Genomic DNA, 24,460 nt, shown 5'->3' with positions numbered 1-24,460 from the left:
CTATATAACAATTCATAAATAATAAATACCCGATTGTGTTATATAAAACTGCACTGTAACAGGTTGTTTCTCTCTCTCCCCCCCCCCCCCCCCCCCCCACACACACACACACACACACACACACACACACACACACACACACCCCCGCGCGCGCGCGTGTGTGTAAGTCTGGCTGCAGAGGACCTAGAATGATTATCCCGAAGTATGTGTTGACATGTTTAAATTTTGTGTCGTTTAATTAGGCAGGCTATTTACGAAGTCGTGCAGAGAAAGCCTCCGAATTTTTTTATATGGAAAGTCTTTAAGCTTTTTGAATAAAACTAACGTAATTAAAGTTCTACGTGTTTATTCTTCACGTCTGCATTTTGGTTTCTAAACATTGTTACCCTGGCGATGAACACACTTTTCCCAACGAGAGACCAGTTTCTTGATACCGTCACAGTAGAACGTTTGACTTTTATTGACGGAGCCACAACTTCTTTGATAGTGATGAAGCGGTGCAAACAGAGGTGAAATTCTCGAATGTGGTTGCAGATGTCGCAACGCTGGTGTGTTGTATAGCATTGTCATGCTGAAAGATAGGGTGCGCCATGTGTGGACGAACGCTTCGAATTTGTGCTTTGAGCTTTCTGAGAATTAGACACTATTACTACACGCTGTTTATCACTCAGCCAGAAGTTATGTTAAACACCGCCATGTCAGTGTTACAGTTCGGATCCTTCTAAGGGCAGAGGCGGGAAAGTCGATAGAGTAATATGCGTGACACATAATACGCCAGCCGTTATTTAGACAAGAATAAAAAAAAAGGTGAGGCATTAGTTTTCAGCACCGCCTCGTGTTTAGCTTCGCAATGTAATGGCATTATATGCTTGCATGTAAATTGTTTCGTAGTTTTCATAAGGCTATAATAGTAGTTAGTGACTAGAAACCAGCGCGTCATTGAAGGATTTGCGAAGAATTTGACAAAGTTCTATTTTTTAAAAATATGCCAGCTTATGCCATCTGCCAATAATAAGACCAATACGACACCGTAATAACTTCACACTGAACCTCGCATTTCAAATCGTAGCAACATTCTAGAATCCGTCTTGCGTACACGCATCCCAAAAAGGAGAATAATTCAGTTCTTCCTTATCAAAAGAAATATTTTTCGTGGGCAGTGTTGTCTACATGGAAGTTACGTTGTTGCATGACATAAGGAAATGAACCACTGGGACATTTTTTCTGTAATTGTTGGTTGCGGCTGTTAAATACAAGACAGACCATAACAAAGCGTCTGACACTGTCCGTTACATGGCTGGTAGTAAATATTTAGAACCTTACAGTAAGCTTGTAGTAGCTTTCTCAAAGACAAGCCCTTAGCAAGAAAACTAATCTACTGGTAATGGACATCATGAAAACTGCGAAGGAAAAACCAAAAACTCGGAAAGAAGCTAAAATGTATGTGGATCAAAGGACACTCCGACATGAAGTATAATTAAATGGGCGGCACGTTTTAAAACATTACCGCCATCGGACTAAGTCGATATCATAGACTCGTAGGACACAGCCCATTGGGAAGACGAATATCAATAATCGATGTAAAGGGAAACATTATGGACGAATACAGCCAAATGTTACGTCGACGCCATGGTTCTTCATAGTTAAAACGAATAAGTTCCATAGGTCGCATGAGATTTAATCATGCATCATTTCTGAGCCTTATTCACCGAATACAGGTTCAAGATAATCCTTATCCTGAATGTGATGGAATAATAATAGGGGATATCATTCTCATATTTTACGAATATGAAGTGTGCGCAAAGCAGCAAATTTATTTCATACGACAGGTAGTCAGATCCAATCAACCTTTACCAACTAATATAACAGTCCATCAAAATAATGTATTTTAAGACTAATTACGAAATTTTTGAATAAATGTAACCTCACTCTAAAATTTCAAAACAATGAGAGCTGGCTGTAGGACCTTCAGACCAAAAGTCAGAAATTAAAAAAGAAAAATCTCGAATGAATAACACTCTTTACATAGCTGAAATAGTAATAAGCCATAAGAAATGTGATGAACACACACACACACACACACTCTGGCATAGAAGGCGGAAGGGAGTGACGGATTAGTTGAGAGGATTGTGGGGAAAGTGCAGTGAGTGTGTGTAGATGTGAAAACATAATGCTGGTGCTCCCAGTACTAAGGCGCTACAGCATATATCAAACGACACACGAGACGGATCGTAGTAGCTCGCTGTGCCCCGTGAACACTGAGACGTACTCGGAACTTAAATCTTCGTAAGAGGGGCGACATTTTTGAAGAAACCGTGTTACTGGTGGAAGTGAAACTGTGAGGACGGGTTTAGAGCCGTGCTCGAGAAGCTCAGTTCGCAGAGCACTTGCCTGTTACAGGCAAAGGTCCCGAGTAGGAATCTCGGCTCGGCACGCATTTTAATCTGCCAGGAAGTTTCGTAACAGCGCACACTCCGTTGCAGAGTGAAAAATCTCATTACGTGGTGAATAAATTTAAAGGAGGGAAATTCACGGATGATATCGAGGCAATTCTGCTGCCTGCGTTGTATGTCTCGTGTAGGAATCGGATGCTGTGGTTTTCCGCCGAAAGACGTAACAGCTCGCTATTTTGAAGGCAACGTATAGCGCCGCCACCTATCTGAACTTGACGAAACTATACGACCTGAAGAGGGAATATTCTACACTACTGGCCATTACAATTGCTACACCACGAAGATGACGTGCTACAGACGCGAAATTTAACCGACAGGAAGAAGACACCGTGGTATGCAAATGATTAGCTTTTCAGAGCATTCCCACAAGATTGGCGCCGGTGGCGACACGTACAACGTGCTGACACGAGGAAAGTTTCCAACTGATTTCTCATACACATACACAAACAGCAGTTGACCGGCATTGCCTGGTGAAACGTTGTTGCGATGTCTTGTGTGAGGAGGAGAAATGCGTACCAATACGTTTCCGACTTTTATCAGAGTCGGATTGTAGCCTATCACGATTGCGGTTTACTGTATCGCGACATTGCTGCTCGCGTTGCTCGAGATCCAATGACTGTTAGCAGAATCGGTGGCAGGAGGGTAATACGGAACGCCGTGCTGGATTCCAACGGCCTCGTATCACTAGCAGTCGAGATGAGAGGCATGTTATCCGCCTGGCTGTAACGGATCGTGCAGCCATGTCTCGATCCCTGAGTCAACAGATGGGGACGTTTGCAAGACGACAACCATCTGCACGAAGAGTTCGACGACGTCTGCAGCAGCACGGACTATCAGCTCGGAGACCGCGGCTGCGGTTACCCTTGACGCTGCATCACAGACAGGAGCGCCTGCGATGGTGTACTCGACGACGAACCTAGGTGCACGAATGGCAAAACGTCATTTTTTCGGACGAATCCAGGTTCTGTTTACAGCATTGTGATGGTCGCATCCGTGTTTGGCGACATCGCGGTGAACGCACATTGGAAGCGTGTATTCGTCAACGCCATACTGGCGTATCACCCGGCGTGATGGTATGGGGTGCCATTGGTTACACGTCTCGGTCACCTCTTGTTCGCAATGACGGCAATTTGAACAGTGGACTTTACATGTCAGATGTGTTACGACCCGTGGCTCTTCCCTTCATTCGATCCCTGCGAAACCCTACATTTCAGCATGATAATGCACGACCGCATGTTGCAGGTCCTGTACGGATACAGAAAATGTTCGACTGCTGCCCTGGCCAGCACATTCTCCAGATCTCTCACCAATTGAAAACGTCTTGCCAATGGTGGCCGAGCAACTGGCTCGTCACAATATGCCAATCACTACTCTTGATGAAGTGTGGTATCGTCACAATATGCCAATCACTACTCTTGATGAAGTGTGGTATCGTGTTGAAGCTGCATGGGCAGCTGTACCTGTACACGCCATCCAAGCTCTATTTGACTCAATGCCCAGGCTTATCAATGCCGTTATTACGGTCAGATGTGGTTGTTCTGGGTACTGATTTCTCAGGATCTATGCACCCAAATTGCGTGAAAATGTAATGAGATGTCAGTTCTACTATAATATATTTGTCCAGTGAATACCCGTTATAATCTGCATTTCTTCTTCGTCTAGCAATTTTAATGGCCAGTACTGTACCATGACCCTCACAAATTCCGCATTTTTTCAACCGTAATTGCCCAAGAAAGGAATGTGTCGGATTGGTTAATGAACGCCCCTCGTGTAAGACCCTTGGTCGCTTTTATTTTATCCGTTGTAACTTCAGAGTTGCTGTAGGTATGACGTTTGCGTAAGCGGCGAGTGTGACGGCGGCGGGCACGGCGCCCCTGTGTGTGTGTCGGGCCGCGCACGGCGCACGCCCTCCCCCCGCACAGCTTCGCTTGTTTGCTCTGTGTGAGGGAGGGAGAGCCGGGGGGTCGCCAGTCAATCACCGACCCGCCGTAGTAATGGCCCAAAGGATGTGCCCCTAGTACTGGAGGGAGCGGCAGGGACGTCGCGGCTAGGTGCGCCGTGCTCTGCCACGTCCTGCACGAGCACCACGTCTCATCGCCCCCTTGTATCTACGTTTGTCTGAAGACTAGCTCACAAACCGGACATTGCCCGAATATTCATATTGCCAACTTTCTATTAGAAACGAAAATGAATAATGGAAATATGTTTGTAGTGAGGTATCGAAAATATTTCGTTCCCGTGTACTCGTTAAAACACTTTTGAAATGATGAAACAGTCGCACAGAGAAATAGGCATACTGTACTATATAACTTGTGGATGGCCAGTCAAGAGGTCAACGGCCTTGCCGCAGTGGATACACCGGTTCCCGTGAGATCACCGAAGTTAAGCGCTGTTGGGCGTGGTCGGCACTTGGATGGGTGACCATCCAGCCGCCATGCGCTGTTGCCATTTTTCGAGGTGCACTCAGCCTCGTGGTGCCAATTGAGGAGCTACTCGACCGAATGGTGGCGGCTCCGGTCAAGATTACCATCATAACGACCGGGAGAGTGGTGTGCTGACCCCACGCCCCTCCTATCTGCATTCTCTACTGAGGATGACACGGCGGTCGGATAGTCCCGGTAGGCCACTCGTGGCCTGAAGACGGAGTGCTTTTTTTGTGGCCAGTCAAGAGAGACGTTATTTGTTTACACGTGTGTGTGTGTGTGTGTGTGTGTGTGTGTGAGAGAGAGAGAGAGAGAGAGAGAGAGAGAGAGAGAGGGAGGGAGGGAGGGGGGGGGTATTTGGGGGGAGGGGGGTGTTGGAAAGCAGCTACACTCGTGTTCCATGTCGTCTTTTGTTTTATTTTTTTAAGGTAACATAGCTGATTCGCATCATCCTTTTCTGTTGCAGGTGAGAATGAAAGCCGATGCCTGAAATAAATACTGAACTATGAGTGGCGCGCCAGATTTGGTGAGTGTCTTTCCGCTTCTAAATAACGTTTACGAAGTAATGCGGCCATTTCTAGGCACTGGCTGTCGCCTTTTTGGGTGCACATGTTATTCGTAAGACAAACGGCGCCTGTGCAACCACCAGCGGTTTAACTGCTTAAAGTTCGATTGGCAGAACTGTCAGAGGTAATTATGTTTATAAGCGTTCTCAGCAATGAGTAACTAGTCGCTTTTTCGTAATGACAGTTCTTACGAATACTTTTTAGTGGTGTGGGGGTCGTCGTGTACAGTTATTTGATTCCATAGTATTATCTCTAGTGCACAAGAAAGTATATCTCTATTAAATCGTTCCTAGTGCATAGATCATTTTGAAGATATCGATTAAGTAATGTTCCACACGCCGTGTCACACCTAACTACCCCGTGCATTACAGGGTGTAAGCAAACCAGAGATGTATATCGCATAGGAGATGTCAACTGCAGTGTAGCGTGTGTAATGTTGCTTAATTAACATCACTGGCGGACATAAGGTTTTCTACTGTGAATTAGGAATAATCCTAGGGGATCAAATAGCTGTACGCAACGATACTCAGAAAGCTATGGGCTATTGCCAAGACCTGTACATGCTGATGAGTGGCTATGCGTCTTCAAGCCGATAATAGAATATAAAATCTGCCGTCACCAAAGACGACTTGTTGCATTCATTTCCGAAAACCTTTTATCACAGTTGCAGCGTTCCACGTCAATTTTTGTTTTTAAGCTGTTCGATTTGTGTGGTTGAAAACTTTTTAATCTAAGTGTTCAGAGGCAGTAACTTCTTGTTGACTGACAGAAATATGTAGCTCGTTGTTCTTGATTATGGGGTTTGCTGTCTGACACTGGAGTCTTGTTCCTGCCAAAGAAGAGATCGCTGGGTCGAGTCCTAGACCAGCACATAGTTCTAATGTAGAAGAAGATTTCAAAACAATGCACATTCCGCTGCAGTATGACGTATTCAAATGGGAGTAGTCTTGTATTAATGTTCCTTCGATTTTGTAATTTAGTTTCCTAATATTTTACTGTCACCCAAGTCCTTTATTTTTAACAGATGATCTGACTATTTGACGAAGTCAAAAACGGTTGTCGTGCGATTTTGTGTCGCGAGACTGAAAACTATAATCATATGCTTAGACTGTGGAAACATACGAGGAGTACCCAAAAGAAACCGACTTATTCTTTTAATTTATTTATTCACATTTTAAGCGCAGACTTTCAATCTCCTTCAAAGTTCTCTCCTCGTGCACTTGTCTAATCTGTCATTCCATTTTTTCAAAACATTGTTCAAATTATTGTTTTGTTGTGCTTGACAGCGCCCCCGTCTTTTTTTTCCACCTCAGTAACGTTCTAGGAAACGAAAGTCATATGAGCCTAGGGCCGGATCAGTATGGGCCATGAGGAACAAGGGTCTGAGCTAGAACTGTCGTGCAGACAGGGCTGTGTGAACAGGGGCGTTGTCATAAAGGAAAGCGTCAGTCAGCCTACTGCCCCAAATCAGGCCGCTTCCGCCGCACACCGCTGCTCGGAATTTGCAAGTAGAAAGCCTGCTTAACTGCCTGACCCTGCGAAACAAACTCTGTATGAACGACTCCCCTCGCATTGACAAAACAAATCAACATTGTTTTAATGTTTAATTTCACCTGACGAGCTTCTTGGGGCGATGCGAAGATTAAGCCTTCCATTGGCTCGACTGTTGCTTTGGTAAACTTAGCACCAATTTTCGTCACCTGTGTTAATGTTTCAGAAAAACCATTTAGATTTTGGGACTCTTCTTTCAAAGCACAACAAGTTTCCTCTCGACCTATTTTTGTTCAGTAGTCAACGGTCGTGGCATGAGTTTGGTAGCCACCCTTTTAATTCCGAAGTCTTCTGTCGTAAATGATTGCGCAGTACAATTCATTCTTGCCAGCTCCAAAATTTCTTCAGTGGTTCGTCGTCGATGACCGTACGAATGTTTTCGACATTTTTGTGCGTTCTCCCCGTGGCAGGACGACCAGAAGGAAATTTATCATTGACACTTCATTTTTGAAGCGGAGAAAACCACTCAAATACGTGAGCTTTTCCCCATAGCACCTTCCTTGTTCGCCGTCACTAAAATTTCAAGAGTTTCGCTTCCATTGTTTCCCGAGCGAAAAGCAGAATTTCATCCACGCACGCTGTTCGCAAAGCTCGGTCCTCGTAAAAATGACAGACAAAACAGTTGTTACTATAAACTCTGCCGAAAATAGTCCTGACCTCTTTCAGCGACGGCACAGTGTACTGACAGCGGGAAAATGTTGTTGTTGTTGTCTTCAGTCCTGAGATTGGTTTGATGCAGCTCTCCATGCTGCTCTATCCTGTGCTAGCTTCATCTCCCAGTACCTACTGCAGCCTACATCCTTCTGAATCTGCTTAGTGTATTCATCTCTTGGTCTCCCTCTACGATTTTTACCCTCCACGCTGCCCTCCAATGCTAAATTGGTGATCCCTTGATGCCTCAGAACATGTCCTACCAACCGATCCCTTCTTCTGGTCAAGTTGCGCCACAAACTTCTCTTCTCCCCAATCCTATTCAATACTTCCTCATTAGTTATGTGATCTACCCATCTAATCTTCAGCATTCTTCTGTAGCACCACATTTCGAAAGCTTCTATTCTCTTCTTGTCCAAACTATTTATCGTCCATGTTTCACTTCCATACATGGCTACACTCCATACAAATACTTTCAGAAATGACTTCCTGACACTTAAATCAATACTGGATGTTAACAAATTTCTCTTCTTGAGAAACGCTTTCCTTGCCATAGCCAGCCTACATTTTATATCCTCTCTACTTCGACCATCATCAGTTATTTTGCTCCCCAAATAGCAAAACTCCTTTACTACTTTAAGTGCCTCATTTCCTAATCTAATTCCCTCAGCATCACCCGACTTAATTAGACTACATTCCATTATCCTTGTTTTGCTTTTGTTGATGTTCATCTTATATCCTCCTTTCAAGACACTGTCCATTCCATTCAACTGCTCTTCCAAGTCCTTTGCTGTCTCTGACAGAATTACAATGTCATCGGCGAACCTCAAAGTTTTTATTTCTTCTCCATGAATTTTAATACCTACTCCGAATTTTTCTTTTGTTTCCTTTACTGCTTGCTCAATATACAGATTGAATAGCATCGGAGAGAGGCTACAACTCTGTCTCACTCCCTTCCCAACCATTGCTTCCCTTTCATGTCCCTCGACTCTGATAACTGCCATCTTCTTTCTGTACACGGTACTACAAAAGCTGTGACCACCAAAAAATGAGTTCGGTTTCTTTTGGGTTCACCTTCGTACACATGCTTTGTGAGGGAACTCACACGCTCTGGTGACGAGTGGTGCCGACAGGGGTGGATCCGCTAGATGAGGCGAGAGGCCTCGCTGTCGGACGAGGTGTGTGAGGACCCGTTGGAACGGAGCGCCCGCCAGCGCAGGGAGCGTGCGTGATGTCGCGTCTCGCGCCGCCGCACACACACAATGCGCCGACAGCTCCCGGCGAACAAAGCGGTTTCCTCCAGCAGTGGCTGCACTTCCACCGCGCGGCTCCAACTAGGCCACACCACAAAGTGCATGTTACTACTTTGTTACCCGGGAGCAGCTAGCTCACGGTGTGGGTCTGTTCGTGCTGACAGAGCCTCTGTCGCAATATTGTACAATATGAACTATCGACATCTACGTCCATACTCCGCAAGCCAGGCGTAGGGTACGTTGAGTACCTCTATCGGTTCTCCCTTCTATTCTGGTCTCGTATTGTTCGTGGAAAGAAAGATTGTCGGTATGCCTCTGTGTGGGCTTTAATCTCTCTGATTTTATCCTCACGGTCTCTTCGCGAGATATACGTAGGAGGGAGCAATATACTGCTTGACTCCTCAGTGAAGGTGTCTTCGGAACTTCAACAAAAGCCCGTACCGAGCTACTGAGCGTCTCTCTTGCACACTCTTCCACTGGAGTTTACCTATCATCTCCGTAACGCTTTCGCGATTACTAAATGATCCTGTAACGAAGCGCGCTGCTCTCCGTTGGATCTTTACCTCTTCTATCAACCCTATCTGGTACGGATCCCACACTGCTGAGCAGTATTCAAGCTGTGGGCGAACAAGCGTACTGTAACCTACTTCCTTTGTTTTCGGATTGCATTTCCTTAAGATTCTTCCAATGAATCTCAGTCTGGCATCTGCTTTTCCGACGATCAACTTTATATAATCATTCCATTTTAAATCACTCCTAATGCGTACTCCCAGATAATTTATGGAATTAACTGCTTCCAGTTGCTGACCTGCTATTGTGTAGCTAAATGATAAGGGATCTATCTTTCTATGTATTCGCAGCACATTACACTTGTCTACATTGAGATTCAATTGCCATTCCCTGCACCATGCGTCAATTCGCTGTAGATCCTCCTGCCTTTCAGGACAATTTTCCATTGTTAAAACCTCTCGATTTACTACAGCATCATCCGCAAAAAGCCTCAGTAAACTTTCGATGTCATCCACAAGATCATTTATGTATATTGTTAATAGCAACGGTCGTTTGTCACTCCCCTGCGCCACAGCTGAAATGACTTACTTCGGAAGACTTCTCTCCATTGAGAATGACATGCTGCGTTCTGTTATCTAGGAACTCTTCAATCCAATCACACAATTGGTCTGATAGTCCATATGCTCTTACTTTGTTCATTAAACTACTGTGGGGAACTGTATCGAACGCCTTGCGGAAGTCAAGAAACACGTCATCTACCTGTGAACCCGTGCCTATGGCCCTCTGAGTCTCGCGGACGAATAGCGCGAGCTGAGTTTCACACGACCGTCTTTTTCGAAACCCATGCTGATTCCTACACAGTAGATTTCTAGTCTCCAGAAAAGTCATTATACTCTAACATAATACGTGTTCCAAAATTCTACAACCGATAGACGTCAGAGATATAGGTTTATAGTTCTGCACATCTGTTCGACGTCCATTCTTGAAAACGGGGATGACCTGTGCCTTTTTCCAATCCTCTGGAACGCTACGCTCTTCTAGAGAACTACGGTACACCGCTGCAACAAGGGGGGCAAGTTCCTTCGCGTACTCTGTGTAAAATAGAACTGGTATCCCATCAGGTCCAGCGGCCTTTCCTCTTTTGAGCGAGTTTAATTGTTTCTCTATCATCTACCATTTTGTCATCTGTACGACAATCTAGAGAGGGAACTACAGTGCAGCCTTCCTCTGTGTAACAGCTTTGGAAAAAGAAATTTAGTATTTCGGCCTTTAGTCTGTCATCCTCTGTTTCAGTACCATTTTGGTCACAGAGTGTCTGGACATTTTGTTTTGATCCACCTACTGTTTTGACATAAGACCAAAATTTCTTAGTATGGCCAGAACAACTCAAATAGTTTTTCTTATAGCGCTCCGTGTGAGCACTGTTCGTCAGACGGCACACGTTGAGTCGACAGCTAAGTTCTTCCCAAACCGTGATCAGTGTTGCAACACTTGCTTCAGCCCTGTTTGGTTGGCCAGGTAGCTGAGCTGGTAGCGGAGGCACGTGCTCACGATCCTTTTATATCCCTAAAGATAAAACTCTACTGTCACGAGGCCCCTTGCGGCCAATCCAGCGATCGGGTACAGCGTAGTTCAACCGATCGCGTACTGAGCTATGCCAATTTGGGACGCACCGTGTTGCTGCCTACTAATATTCTGTCTGTTGCCGTCTTCCATTTGAGGAAAGAGCCATAGTCTAGCACGTCACGTTAAGAAACACCAATTACAGTTGCAACACGCCCTCCCCCCCCCCCCCCAAAAAAGAAAAAGAAAGCCCCACAAACTTTCCGTCATGGTATGGCACAAAAGCTTTCAACTCAGTGGAGTATCGTTCCAACTGTCATCTTGTGGATATTTGCTGATCCCAGATGCACACATATAAGTGTTCACATTTCCACTTACGCGAAATGTCGATTCATCACTGACTACACGATCCAGAAAATGTTCGTCATGCAGCAACATTCGGTTCACAAAATTGGCACGTAAACCCTTAGTCTAGAGTTTGTGATAACTGCAAACGATAAATACGTAGTTCTAAGCTTCTCCGTAAAATTGTCCACACAGACGTCACTGGAATTTCCAATTGTCGGCATCCCTTCCGAAATGACGTCTTGGGACTACGCGTAAGAGTCGCTCAGAAGTCCTGTACTCTTCCTATTGTAGGGACATCCGATGTCTTCAGACTGATGATACCACCTACGGATGTTATCACTTGGAGGATTGCAGGGGAATTAATAAGGCACGCACACTGCAGTATAACAGATTCAGTCCTTGCAAACTGTGAAACACAGAATTTTGTATCCACTAGTCGCCATCGTTGCTACTAGCGCTTTCTAGCTAAAGACACGGGCAGCATTATATGCTCCCAAGTATGCAAAGAAAACTGAGTTACATTCGATGTATTATCAATATTTTAATTTCAGTGTAATAAATGCTACAAAGTCTCAAAACTTTGATTCCCTTTTTTATGCACCCAGTACTTGTAGGAAGCAGATTGGTCATTATCTTTGCTACTACTCTTGTAATCGAGTTGTTCTTAATAGCTCCCGAGACTTGGCACAGCTGTCGTGAATTCTTTAGAAAGAGATTTCAAGTACCTGCTAAACGGAATATAGTGAAAGAAAATCTACAAAAATTTTAATTAACATGATTTTCTGGAATACCCATAAAACACTGTCAGGGAGACGTATCTAGAGCGTAAGCGTTAGAAAGAAAGTGAAAATGCGAGAAAGGTACTCCTACTTCATTGGTAGCCTAAGAAGATGGTATTTGGTTACCATTTGTAACCACAGCAATTGCAAATTTGAGAGAGATACAAATTGTGACTATCTTATTTGCGATGATAGATAAACAGCTGCTCCGTGATGTTAGAGGTTTTCTTTGTACAGCCAGCGTTCTTACACCTCAAGGTATTTTTCCAACTCTGTCTTCTCTTGCAAATAGACTACAGTAGGTGAGCGTAATTGTGATGGCAATAGTATTCGCTTTTAGGAGCCGAGTCTTCATCCTCCTCTTCAAAATCTTGTTCCTCTTTGACACTATTCCAGACTAAGAATTGCAGGTCATTTGTGAAGATATCTCATGGCTGCTCTTGTACTGAATCAAGCTATTCGGAACTCTCAGATCTATGAAACGGAAAACGGTTTTTGCAGTCGACTTTCTGGTTCTGATCCATATCCTGGAAAAACTCTTAATCCTGTCAATCAGGTCTATGTCACCCATATTTTATTGTAGCCACCGATTACTGCTGGACGGGGAACCTTAATATATCTCCCGTCTTTAACATTATTTCATAGGCTACTTCCCGTCTTTGTCGATACAGTTTGACCGGCTTTTGGTCATACTATTTTACAATAGAACCTAGTTTGTCTTTTTTCATCACTGCTTGAAAATGTGGCACAGAAATCCCAGTGTCCATTACAGTTGTCATTTCTGTTAAACGTAAATGTCAGGAGACATTTAGCAATGCTAAAACTACTTATAAAGCAAAGCCATTTAAACATCACATATTGTACACATTAGGTACACATTTTTATGAAATAAGTTTCGAAAAACACACAGTAATGAAAGAATATTCACATCACGATAACACGTCGTATACTTGCTGCTACTTGGTGCCAAGTGATGGTAGTGATTGTTTCTCCCGCCAGAGGGCTGCAGCATTACTGTCCGTTCAAATGGACCACATATAAAACGAAGGAAAATGTCGAATCTTTGTGTCCATTGTGATGGGCATCAGATCGCAGGACGATAGGCGTTTACTTAAATTTATGTACATTACCGAGAGCTACCATTTATAAGATTTCTTTTAGATCTTTCCACAGTTTCTTTCGAACGTTTAACGACGAGATTCCTGCAGACAACTGCAACGTTAACGAACAAACTTGCAGTGCTGCTGATCAAACTTATAAATCGTTTATGTACACGGTGTGTAACGTAGGTCTGCCCGGTGTTATTTGTAGACTGACGTGCAACGAACCGCTGTTAATGGACAGCAGAACTTCCGACCGCAGATAATGGTGGAAACCGCGACTTACATGCACCAATCGGTTGCTGTCACATGACCGCGCATGCGCTTCTCCCGCATGCTGCAACCCAAGTACTTCGCTGTGACACTTGAGTGCAGCAGACGTATTTGGTGTTGAGCAGACTGTAAATCAAACTGGTGCTCGCGATAAAACAGCGCGTGTTAGTTGTCGAGTGTAATTCGAAGCACAGTTCGTGGAAAACGCGTGTGGAACAATTTGTAGAAGAATTTAAGACTTAAGTGTTTTGCCAAAACCTCCATCAGTGTCTGCAATGCAAAACTACAAAATTCCGCGGAACAGACTCTGTAGCGAATAAGAGCCGTTATGTTTATTACCAAGGGTCAATCCAACGTCAGTCTTATTGTAAGTATATGAAAATAGGAACTGTTCTCGAAAGACCAGATAGTATTGATGACTGTGCAGCTTCTTTAGAATAAGTGATAATGTTGTAAGTACTGTTCGAGCCAGTTTTATTTTGTCCGGCCTGAGGAATGAATAAATTTCACTCCCTTGGGGCAAAAGCGTTATTTTTTTATTGGCTCCACGTGGATAAATGGAGACGCCGTTGTGGCTAGAAAACATTGACCCACCACCATCACCACTACCACCGGAGGAGGACAAGGATCGAGAGCGTGAACCAATGCACTCAAGAAATTTGGGCACGGAAGGTACCTGAGCTAACTGACAAAGCCATCCAGGCGTAACGTATTTAAAGTCGGCCTCAACGAACAATGCATCCGTCACAGTCTTAGGTCGTTGGTCGCATTGCCATGATGGAAAGGCAAGGTTCGTGACAGCAATGCTATATAGAAGAATGACTTGTTTGTATGTAAACAACGCGAGATGTGCACGCTTGTGCGTAAATGCAGAGGCTGGACAAGCTCGCAGGTTGCGTTGTTTTATTTGACAGCGAAAGGCACCTGTGCAGTGTGCTCAATACGCTGCCAGTGTCAGTCGCAGTCAGAATATTTTCTGTGTAGTTTTGAGTTCATTATGTCGGAACTGAGAGAATTAAAACGTGGGCAAATTGTTGGTGCTCGTATTGTGTGTGCTTCCGTAACCAAAGTAGCCGATGTGTTTGGTGTTTCTGCAGGCACCGTAGCGAAGATTTATACCGCATATAGGGAAAGGGGAAAAGACAACATCCGCTGAGTCACAACGCGGACGAAAATGTATTCATTTCTAAGTTTCTGTAATTCACGTCTATGGTCACAATCTTTTTTGTTTAACAGATTAACGGTTTCGGTCTTTAATGACCATCATCAGATCTGTTTCATAAAAACAAAGTCCTTATGTACTGCAGCCATAGTGGCATCGCATTTAACATTTGACGATGCCACTATGGCTGCAGTACATTAGGACTTTGTTTTTATGAAACAGATCTGATGATGGTCATTAAAGACCGAAACCGGTAATCTGTTAAACAAAAAAGATTGTGACCATAGACGTAAATTAAAGAAACTCATTACATATACGGGTCACTGTGTTTTTCGCGACGATGTCGCAGATTGTGTATTCATTTCTTTTGGCAGTCGGTCATTGAAGACGATTGTGACAAACTACTGGACGACAGCTGCTAAAGTCATTGCAGAACTGAATGTCACGCTCGCGAACTTTGTCAGCAACAAAAACACGAAAGGAGCTCCATAAGCTGGGAACTGTAGAGCGTAACGGGGAAACGTGGTGCGGAAGCCAAGAACCTGGACTATGGAACAATGGAAGGAACCCATTTGGTCGGAGGCGTCTTGCTCCACAGTATTTTCAGTTTCTGGCTGAGTTCACGACCCAATAGTGAAACACAGCGGGGATTCGGTGGTGATTTTGGCAGCCACATAGTCGTATTGAATGGGCAATTATTCAAAATGACGGTCACTGTCTCATTTTCCCGCCAACCGGTTTCAACCCGCGATGAGGTCATCTTCAGGGCAAATTACCCCATTTGGTCGCTCGCTGGAGACGTCACCCTGCCTGTGCACGGTTGGTAATACGTATATGCGGTATAAATCTTCGATACGGTGCCTGTTGAAACATCAAACACATTACCAACCGTGTACATGGAAATGTATTCCATGAGACCCATGTGTAGTCTGTAAGGTCGGAATACTGCCAAGGATTATGTGACGATTTGTGTCCAGCCAATGGTATAATGTTTGTTCCCCAATGGTGATGCTGTGTTGTAAGACGATAGTGCCCTCGTTCTCACAGCACACATCGTCCAACACCGGTTTTGTGAGTACATGAAAGAGTAGTTCCATCTTCCTTGTCCACCAGTCTCCAGATATTGAGCTTGTCTGGTCTACTGTGGAGAGAAGGCTGTGTCTTCCCAATCCACCTCCATTACCTGGACTTGCCAGGATTCCGTTGAAAACCGTATAGGACTTGTCTTTAAGAATTCCGAGGCTGGCGGCTGGAGTGGCCGAGCGGTTATAGGCGCTACAATCTGTGACCGCTACGGTCGCAGGTTCGAATCCTGCCTCGGATGTATGTGATGTCCTTAGGTTAGTTAGGTTTAAGTAGTTGTAAGTTTAAAGCACTGATGACCTCAGATGTTGAGTCCCATAGTGCTCAGAGCCATTTGATTTCCGAGGCGACTGGGCTCTCTTCCCACAGTCTATTTTTGTGTGCACTGTGGCAGAGAGCGGCCTAGCGCGTCGCGGCCTTGACCTTCACCCAGTGCGGCTGCATCGATCGCCGCCAGCCGGCCAGCGCGAGCCTGGCGCACGCAGCTTCCAGCCCAGCGGGCGGCCTCTGCCCCACTTCGTGCCTGCTCACTTTATTTAACGCTGCGTGTCAGACTGTGGAATCAGTATTGCTCGACACTATGGGATCTGATAGAGGAAGTAGTGAAGAGCACAGCAGTTCGCCACAGATTCACTCAGGAGGCGCGAATGTGACACAGGTGCTCATTCAGCTCCAGTGCCAGATGCTGATGAACGACAGTGCGGATTACTGTTGAGATCTCGAGGATATGCCTTCCTACAGTATCTTGCGGATACACCGTGAAGGTACGAGGGTCACTCCAAAAGACATGCACCTTATTTTTGTAAAAATACAGTTTTGACATTGTAATCAATATCAAGAGCTCAGATGGAAACCCAGTTCTAAGCAAAGAAGGGAAAGCAGAAAGGTGGAAGGAGTATATAGAGGGTCTATACAAGGGCGTTGTACTTGAGGACAATATTATGGAAATGGAAGAGGATGAAGATGAAATTGGAGATATGATACTGCGTGAACAGTTTGACAGAACACTGAAAGACCTGAGTCGAAACAAGGCCCCCGGAGTAGACAACTTTCCATTGGAACTACTGACGGCCTTGGGAGAGCCAGTACTGACAAAACTCTACCATCTGGTGAGCAAGATGTATGAAACAGGCGAAATACCCTCAGATTTCAAGAAGAATATAATAATTCCAATCCCAAAGAAAGCAGGTGTTGACAGATGTGAAAATTACTGCCTCTCCTGGGCTCGTGACATCGGTTGGGGCCTAGACGAGTGGATAATCGTGACCTGGTCAGCTGAGTCCCGATTTGTTGGTAAGGTTCGAAGGGAACGCAGATCCCGTGAAGCCGTGGACCCAAATTGTCAATAGCGCACTGTGCAAGCTGGGTAGTGACTCCATAGCTTGGGCTGAGTGCTCCGGTCCAACTGCGCCGATCACTGAAACTTGCTGGCAGATTAAAACTGTGTGCCGGACCGAGACTCTAATCCTAGTCTCCATGTCTCCGCAATATCCTTTCTGTCAGGAGTGCTAGTTCTGCAAGGTTCGCAGGAGAGCTTCTGTTAAGTTTGGAAGGTAGGAGACGAGGTACTGGCAGAAGTAAAGCTGTGAGGGCGGGGCGTGAGTCGTGCTTAGGTAGCTCGCGAAAAGCAAAGGTCCCGAATTCGAGTCTGTCCGGCACACAGTTTTAATCCGCCAGGAAGTTTCATATAAGCGCACATCAATACAGTCACCATAAACTGCTTTCATTCTCTGATGAATCTCCTTTGGAGTGACACCTTCTGTTGTCAAGAATTCAATGACTGCACGTTGCTTCATTCGCACTGACCAACCGTCTACGCAGGGTTCCATACTTTACACTCTAACAACACGACTATTCAATGCCAAGGCTTCCTGCCAACTGGAGCTGTAGAGAAGAGGCTACGGAACAAGCCAGTACCTGCCACATTATAATGCCGCCAACTGTTGAGTTACGAAGGTAGAGGCATTACTTTGCAGTCAACCCTTGTGTTTCTGGCATTCGGATAAGGAAGAAGCTAAGACATTATCAGGCGACTGATAGTAATACTTTAAGTGGTTTCAATATTCAACAGTACGCTGATATCCCTGCGTAGCTCGCTCAGAAAAATTACCCTGTGTTTGTTAGGAATTTTCATCCCTTTTTAGTAATTAGAATCTTATGTCATGTGAGAACGAGGGCGTTTGATGCTTTCCGTCTAGTCACCTAAGGAGCGCGCGATAGTGCTGGAGTTTCGCCGAATATTATTTCTTGATTTTTTGCTCGTCTTTTCTTACGCCTAAACTGCACCTGCTCACATTTTAGATTACGTGGACCAGCTGGCTGGCCACTGATGACCAAGTTTAATGCGCCGGTAAAGCTGTTGTCCCACATTATCGATTGCTCAGTCCATGTGCGTGTAACACAGCACAAAACGTATGCTTACGACGGTACTTTACTACTGGTCAAAGCTTGGTTTCCGCTCCACGAGAAACGAAATCCAATGAGATTCAAACAAACGCGGAAGAATACATGGCGTAATGAAACTTCCTGGCAGATTGTGTACCGGACCAAGACGCGAACTCGGGACCTTTGCCTTTCGCGGACAAGTGGTCTACCATCTGAGCTACCCAAGCACGACTCACGCCCGGTGCTCACAGCTTTACTTCTGCCAGTATCTCGTCTCCTACCTTCCAAACTTTAAAGAAGCTCTCATGCAAACCTTGCAGAACTAGCACTCCTGAAAGAAAGGATATTGCGGAGACATGGCTTAGCCACAGCATGGCGGATGTTTCCAGAAGGAGATTTTCACTCTGCAGCGAAGATTCTTATCAGCGCACACTCTGCTGCAGAGTGAAAATTTCATACGTAGCGTAATCTTTGCATCAGGTTTGTTCTCATGATGAACAAAGTATAGTTCGAAAATCGTGTTGCGCAATTTTTGTGTGGCGTGCGCTACTCGGGTAACGGTGTGTGGGCGACGACGGGTAGAGGCAAGTGGCCGGCAGATAAGATAGTCCAGCTGACCCGTGTTTGCAGGCCCCACACGTCACAGCCGTCACTCAAGCAAGCCATGTCAGCACAGGTCCAGGTACTGCCCCTAAACGCATTCTGTAGCCGAGAGTTGTGTTTTCATATATTATAGCCTGAACCGTAAGTTAAAAAATTATGTAAACAATGCCATCTATAACCGCGGGATGCTGCTGTTGGTATCCGATTTAAAGACTGCCAATTCCGAGAAAAATGAACACACTACACTTAGTTTTCGAAACATCTGCAAGTGGTACAAATTAGGAATGATTTCGTAATGTGTACCAATGGGTGCATAAATTGTGCCCGCCCTATAAATTATGTTCTGAGCTTAAACTTACAAGTCTAATTTTTAGGAAATGCTCTCATTTTAGTTCATATACAACTTTTTACAGACATTGCAATTTAACTTTTTCACCCCGATAGCTGAGTGGTCAGCGCGGCGGGTTCGATTCCCGGCTGGGTCGGAGATGTTCTCCGCTCAGGGGCTGGGTGCTGTGTTGTCCTCATTATTATTTCATCAGCGGAAACCAACACTGGAGTCACTTCCCTAGACGCTCATGCGGTGTGGACCTCTCAGACGAGGCTTCTCCCATGACAAGACCTGCCGTGAGGCACACGAAGTTTCCTTACCCCTGCACACTTTGCAGTTATTTTATGCAGTTCATTTCTTCCATTCGCTCTTGCTCGTTGAACACCCGATACCATTCTTCTGTTTTACGAATGCGTTTCTGTGGTCGTTTCCCCGCAATTCTCGCGGTTCACTGGCTCCTTGGCTAGGACTGAAGTTTTGTTTGTAGCTTACATAATTTCAGGCAGAATCTGCAGGGACACTATCAGCACATTTTTTCCCTGCCATAACTTCTTCTGGGGGAGTCAATTTCGTTCTGCAATGTCGTACACAAGTTATCTTACGGCCGACAAAAAGCACTCCGTCTTCAGGCCACAAGTGGCCCATCGAGACCATCCGACCGCCGTGTCATCCTCAATCAGGATGCGGATAGGAGGGGCGTGTGGTCAGCACACCGCTCTCCCGGGCGTTATGGTTTTCTGTGACCGGAGCCGCTACTATTCGGTCGAGTAGCTCCTCTATTGGCATCACGAGGCTGAGTGCACCTCGAAAAAATGGCAGCGGGCATGACGGCCCGGATGGTCATCCATCCAAGTGCCGGCCACGCCCGACAGCTCTTAACTTCGGTGTGTCCACTGCGGCAAGGCCATTGCCGTTGCCCTTACGGCCAACAAGATGAAACGGAATAACATCTCTTCAAATGCAGGAATATGCTCTTACAGTTGGTTTTCAACTTCGTTACGAAACACTTTACTGCGGCCAAAAGTTTATGATCCCGGTTGCACTTTTGTTTTTATTTTCACCATTCCTATTAACTGTTGTCATAGGCACATTCATTTCCCCCAGAATCTCCATTTAGATATGCTGTTACAGCTAAATGCAATTCGTAACGCCATTCTGTTGGCGTACTGCAATATAAATAATTAATACCTGAGGATAAAGAACGCGTTACAGCATTAACATTTCTAAAAGTATGTTGCACTAATAATGCAGAACGCATTTTTTGCGTTAATTTCCTACAAACGAACACTGCGAAGGAGTATAACGACGGTTTTGTTTCCGTCGTCTCTGACGCCACTCGCAGAGCAGCCAGTGTAACACTGCCGCTTGTGGCACGGCAATACTCGTGTCGTTTATTGGGCTATACATCGAAATTGTGCAGCTGTCTTTGACTCGCTTGGTTTGTAACCAGCTATTATTTCTACAGATTCTGCTGTCCCGTTTCATTTTAACTGTGCTTTTAGCGCAGTGTGTGTTTATAATTTGACGTGAATAATACGGAGTGGCTCTAAGGCAGTTAACTCTCCTCCCTCCCCCCCCCCCCCCTCCTCCAGGGGATCCACAACTCTTTTGTGGATACGTGCGTAGCGAGCACGGGACCCCGAGCTCATGTGGCCCTCCTTCCTTTCCGGGCTGCATACCTTCCCTTTCCGCATCCTTCCCCATCCCCCATCTTCGCCCCCCCCCCCCCCCCACGTCTGGCTCTTTCCTTCCCTTTCTCCCCCTCTGGGAGTATGGTTTGTGCCTACGTCCGGAGACGGACGCTTGTAAATTTACCGCATTCTTCGCCTTCCTTGCTTGTATGTCTTCATCCTTCCTTCATCCTCTTTTCCTTACCTCTTCTCTTTACCCTTTTCTCCGCTGCGGCGTTTGAGACCTCTCCTCTTTCCTTTCCCTTTCTTTGTTTTTCCCTTTCTCTTTCTTCCTCCCTGTGCGTGTCTGAAGGCTGACCCACGCATTTTTGTGCGTAGCCGGTGACGGGGTAACGCGTAATTCCCCGCCCCGGGTAGAGAGGTAGGACACGTACGTACCCCCTGGTAACGGCCAGGCCCAGGGAGGGATGATTACCCGAGCTGATACCTTCCGAAAGTGCCGATTGGTCCCTCCGTCCGTTTGTCGGGAGGTGTGAACAATCACCTAAGGCGGGAGTGCCCTCAGAGAGGGCCCCCACAAGGGAGGAGCGCGCCGTCGGAGACGCCGGTAATCATGGGGGATTCTTCCGCAATGGTTTCCTCACCTTCCACTATGTCTGCTCACAAACGTAAGTTCACTGAGTCTCAGTCACAGTCAGTTCTTCCATCGTTGCCACAGTTCCTTGTTGTTTCTCGGTCTGACGAAGGTCACGCCTTCTCCACGGTCAACCCTTTCATTATTCAGAAAGGTGTCGGCGCAATTGCAGGTACTGTAAAGTCTTGTTCCAGATTACGGAATGGCACCCTGTTGTTAGAAACAGTCACTGCCCTCCAGGCACAAAAATTACTGCGTACCTCACTACTACACACCTTCCCTGTCCGAGTGGAACCGCACCGTACTTTAAATTCCTCGTGCGGAGTCGTTTATACACGCTCCCTCGATGGATTGTCTGACGAAGAAATTCAGCACTACCTGTCTGACCAGGGCGTAACGGCTGTTCATAGGGTTATGAAAAGGGTTGACTCGAACATCATTCCAACCCGCACTGTCTTCTTGACATTTGACAAAGTTCAACTCCCATCCAAAATCAAAGCAGGCTATGAGATAATTTCCGTTTGCCCTTACGTCCCAAACCCTAAGCGTTGCTATCAGTGTCAGCGATTCAATCACACCAGCCAGTCCTGTTCCAATCTGGCCAAATGTGTTACATGTGGCAAGGATGCCCATGAGGGTGCTTGTCCACCTCCATCCCCTCGCTGCATCAACTGTATGGGTGACCATGCTGCTTCCTCTCCAGATTGTCCCGTTTTTAAGGACGAAAAGCTCATCCAGGAAATTAGAGTAAAGGAAAAGGTGTCGACCTTTGCTGCTCGAAAATTATTCGCCAGTCGACAGCCCACCGTGCCTCAAAGGAAAATACAGCACTGTCCTTGCTTCTCCTCGGCCAACGAAGGAGGCGGCCACACAGACTTGCGACCTCACCTTTAGTGCCACGGTCGTCAGATCGGCCAGCGCAAAGATCGCCCGTTCAACCTCACCACTTTCACCTGCCCACTCTCCGGCTCACCCTTCGTCGAGTTCTGCTAAATCTCGAGCCCAAAAGTCAGACACCAAGACTTCGAAAAAAGAGCATACTCGTGAAGAGTTTTTACGTACCCCAGCTTCACAACCATCGGTTCCTCCTTCCTCTAAACATCATAATTCCAAGAAGGCTACAAAGAAACCCAGTTCCTCTCCTTCTCCGCCAAGGCGTGTCCCATCTACAGCACTACCTGGCGGAAATCGCCCTCGGCCGTCTTCTGTGTCGCCGAGGCGCACTGCTGGCGGCTGATCAACCGGCCGATCGCTGGTGGCAGGAGCTGCTCCTGACCAACCTATGGATCAGGATCTTCTGCCTTCGGCTGAATGCCATTCCATGCTGTCGGTCGCAAGCTCTGAGCAGTCGTTGAGTTGACAGCGACCTTTGTCACATTCCTCCATTTTCTGTTCACCCTATGTCCATTATCCACTGGAATATCCGCGGTATTCGAGCCAATCGGGATGAATTGTCGATCCCCTTAAGATCCTACTCGCCGGTCATCTTCTGTCTTCAGGAAACAAAGCTGCGTCCCCATGACCGCTTTGTTCTCCCTCATTTTCAGTCCATCCGATATGATCTCCCCTCTGTTGAAGGCACTCCAGCACATGGAGGACTCATGATTCTTCTCCATGAAACTCTCCATTATCACCCAATACATTTAAACACTTCCTTCCAAGCTGCCGCCGTCCGTCTTTCCCTCTCCGGATACACGTTCTCTCTATGTACTGTATACATTCCATCGTCCACACCAATAGCACGAGCTGATCTCCATCTTCTTGGTCAGCTTCCACCCCATATTTGCTGGTTGGGGACTTCAATGCCCACCACCCGCTTTGGGGATCTCCACATCCTTGTCCACGTGGCTCCCTATTGCTAGACGTCTTCCACCAAGCGGATCTTGTTTGCCTCAACACTGGGGTCCCTAAATTTTTGTCTGCCTCCACGACAAATTTATCTCATTTGGACCTTGCGGTCGGTACTGTTCCGCTAGCTCGGCGCTTCGAATGGTTCCCCTTTGATGATGCACACTCGAGTGACCACTTTCCATGTGTCACTAGACTGCAGCCTCAACTGCCCTACATGCGCCCGCGACGCTGGAAGTTTGCCCAAGCCGATTGGACACTTTTCGTCTCTAGCGACATTCGATGACCGTCACTTTCCCAGCGTCGACGATGAGGTCACACATATTACCGACGTTATTCTTACAGCTGCGGAACATTCAATACCACGCACCTCCGAATTGCCCCGGCGCCCCCCAGTTCCTTGGTGGAACGAGGCATGCCGTGATGCAATACGTGAGCGGCGACGTGCTCTCCGCGTTTTCCGCCACCATCCTACTTTGGCCAACTGTATCCGCTATAAGCAGTTCCGAGCGTGATGCCGTCGTGTCATCCGCTATACCAAGAAGGCAAACTGGAAATTCTTTATTAGCTCATTTAACACCTTCACTCACTCATCGGAAGTTTGGAGTCGGCTTCGACGGTTCTCAGGCGCGCCTAGTTTCTCCCCGGTCTCTGGGCTCACTGTCGCGCATGACACATTAGTGGACCCCGTCGCAATTTCTAACTCGTTGGGTCAGCACTTTGCTGAGATTTCGAGCTCTTCAAATTACCCGCCAGCGTTTCTCCCGAAGAAACGTGCAGCGGAAGTGCGACATCTTGCTTTCTCCTCTCAAAATCGCGAAAGCTATAATACTGTTTTCTCCTTGCGGGAACTCCAACATGCACTCTATTCTTCTCGCTCCTCCGCCCCAGGACCGGATGGTATCCACGTCCTAATGTTGCTGCATTTATCAACCCATAGTCTGCGTAACCTCCTTCGCCTTTATAATCGAATTTGGACCGACAGTACTTTTCCCAGACGATGGCGGGAAGCTATCGTCGTTCCTGTTCCGAAACCTGGAAAGGAGATGTAAACATCTCCCCTCTAGCTATCGCCCCATTTCTCTCACGAGTAGTGTCTGTAAGGTTTTGGAGCGTATGGTGAATTACCGTTTAGCGTGGTGGCTGGAATCCCGCAGTCTTTTAACACCTGCCGAAAGCGGATTCCGAAAGCATCGTTCTGCAGTTGACCATCTTGTTGCTCTCTCCACTTATATCATGAACAATTTTCTCCGGAAACGCCAAACGGTAGCAATATTTTTTGATCTGGAGAGAGCATACGATACCTGTTGGAG

General features: G+C 46.2%; 1 protein-coding gene and 1 pseudogene across 1 annotated transcript in view; both read left to right on the top strand.

Moving 5' to 3' along the window:
* LOC126427999 (uncharacterized) overlaps positions 1-24,460 on the top strand; it is a 331,430-nt gene that overhangs the window by 107,232 nt on the left and 199,738 nt on the right. The window lies entirely within an intron of this gene.
* LOC126428577 (5S ribosomal RNA) lies at positions 4,785-4,901 on the top strand (annotated as a pseudogene).

This window comes from Schistocerca serialis, chromosome 12 (assembly GCF_023864345.2).
Source record: "Schistocerca serialis cubense isolate TAMUIC-IGC-003099 chromosome 12, iqSchSeri2.2, whole genome shotgun sequence".
In the NCBI taxonomy this organism is placed as follows: Eukaryota; Metazoa; Arthropoda; class Insecta; order Orthoptera; family Acrididae; genus Schistocerca; species Schistocerca serialis.
Note: the sequence above shows the minus strand (reverse complement) of the source record. Positions and strands in the feature narration are given on the sequence as shown.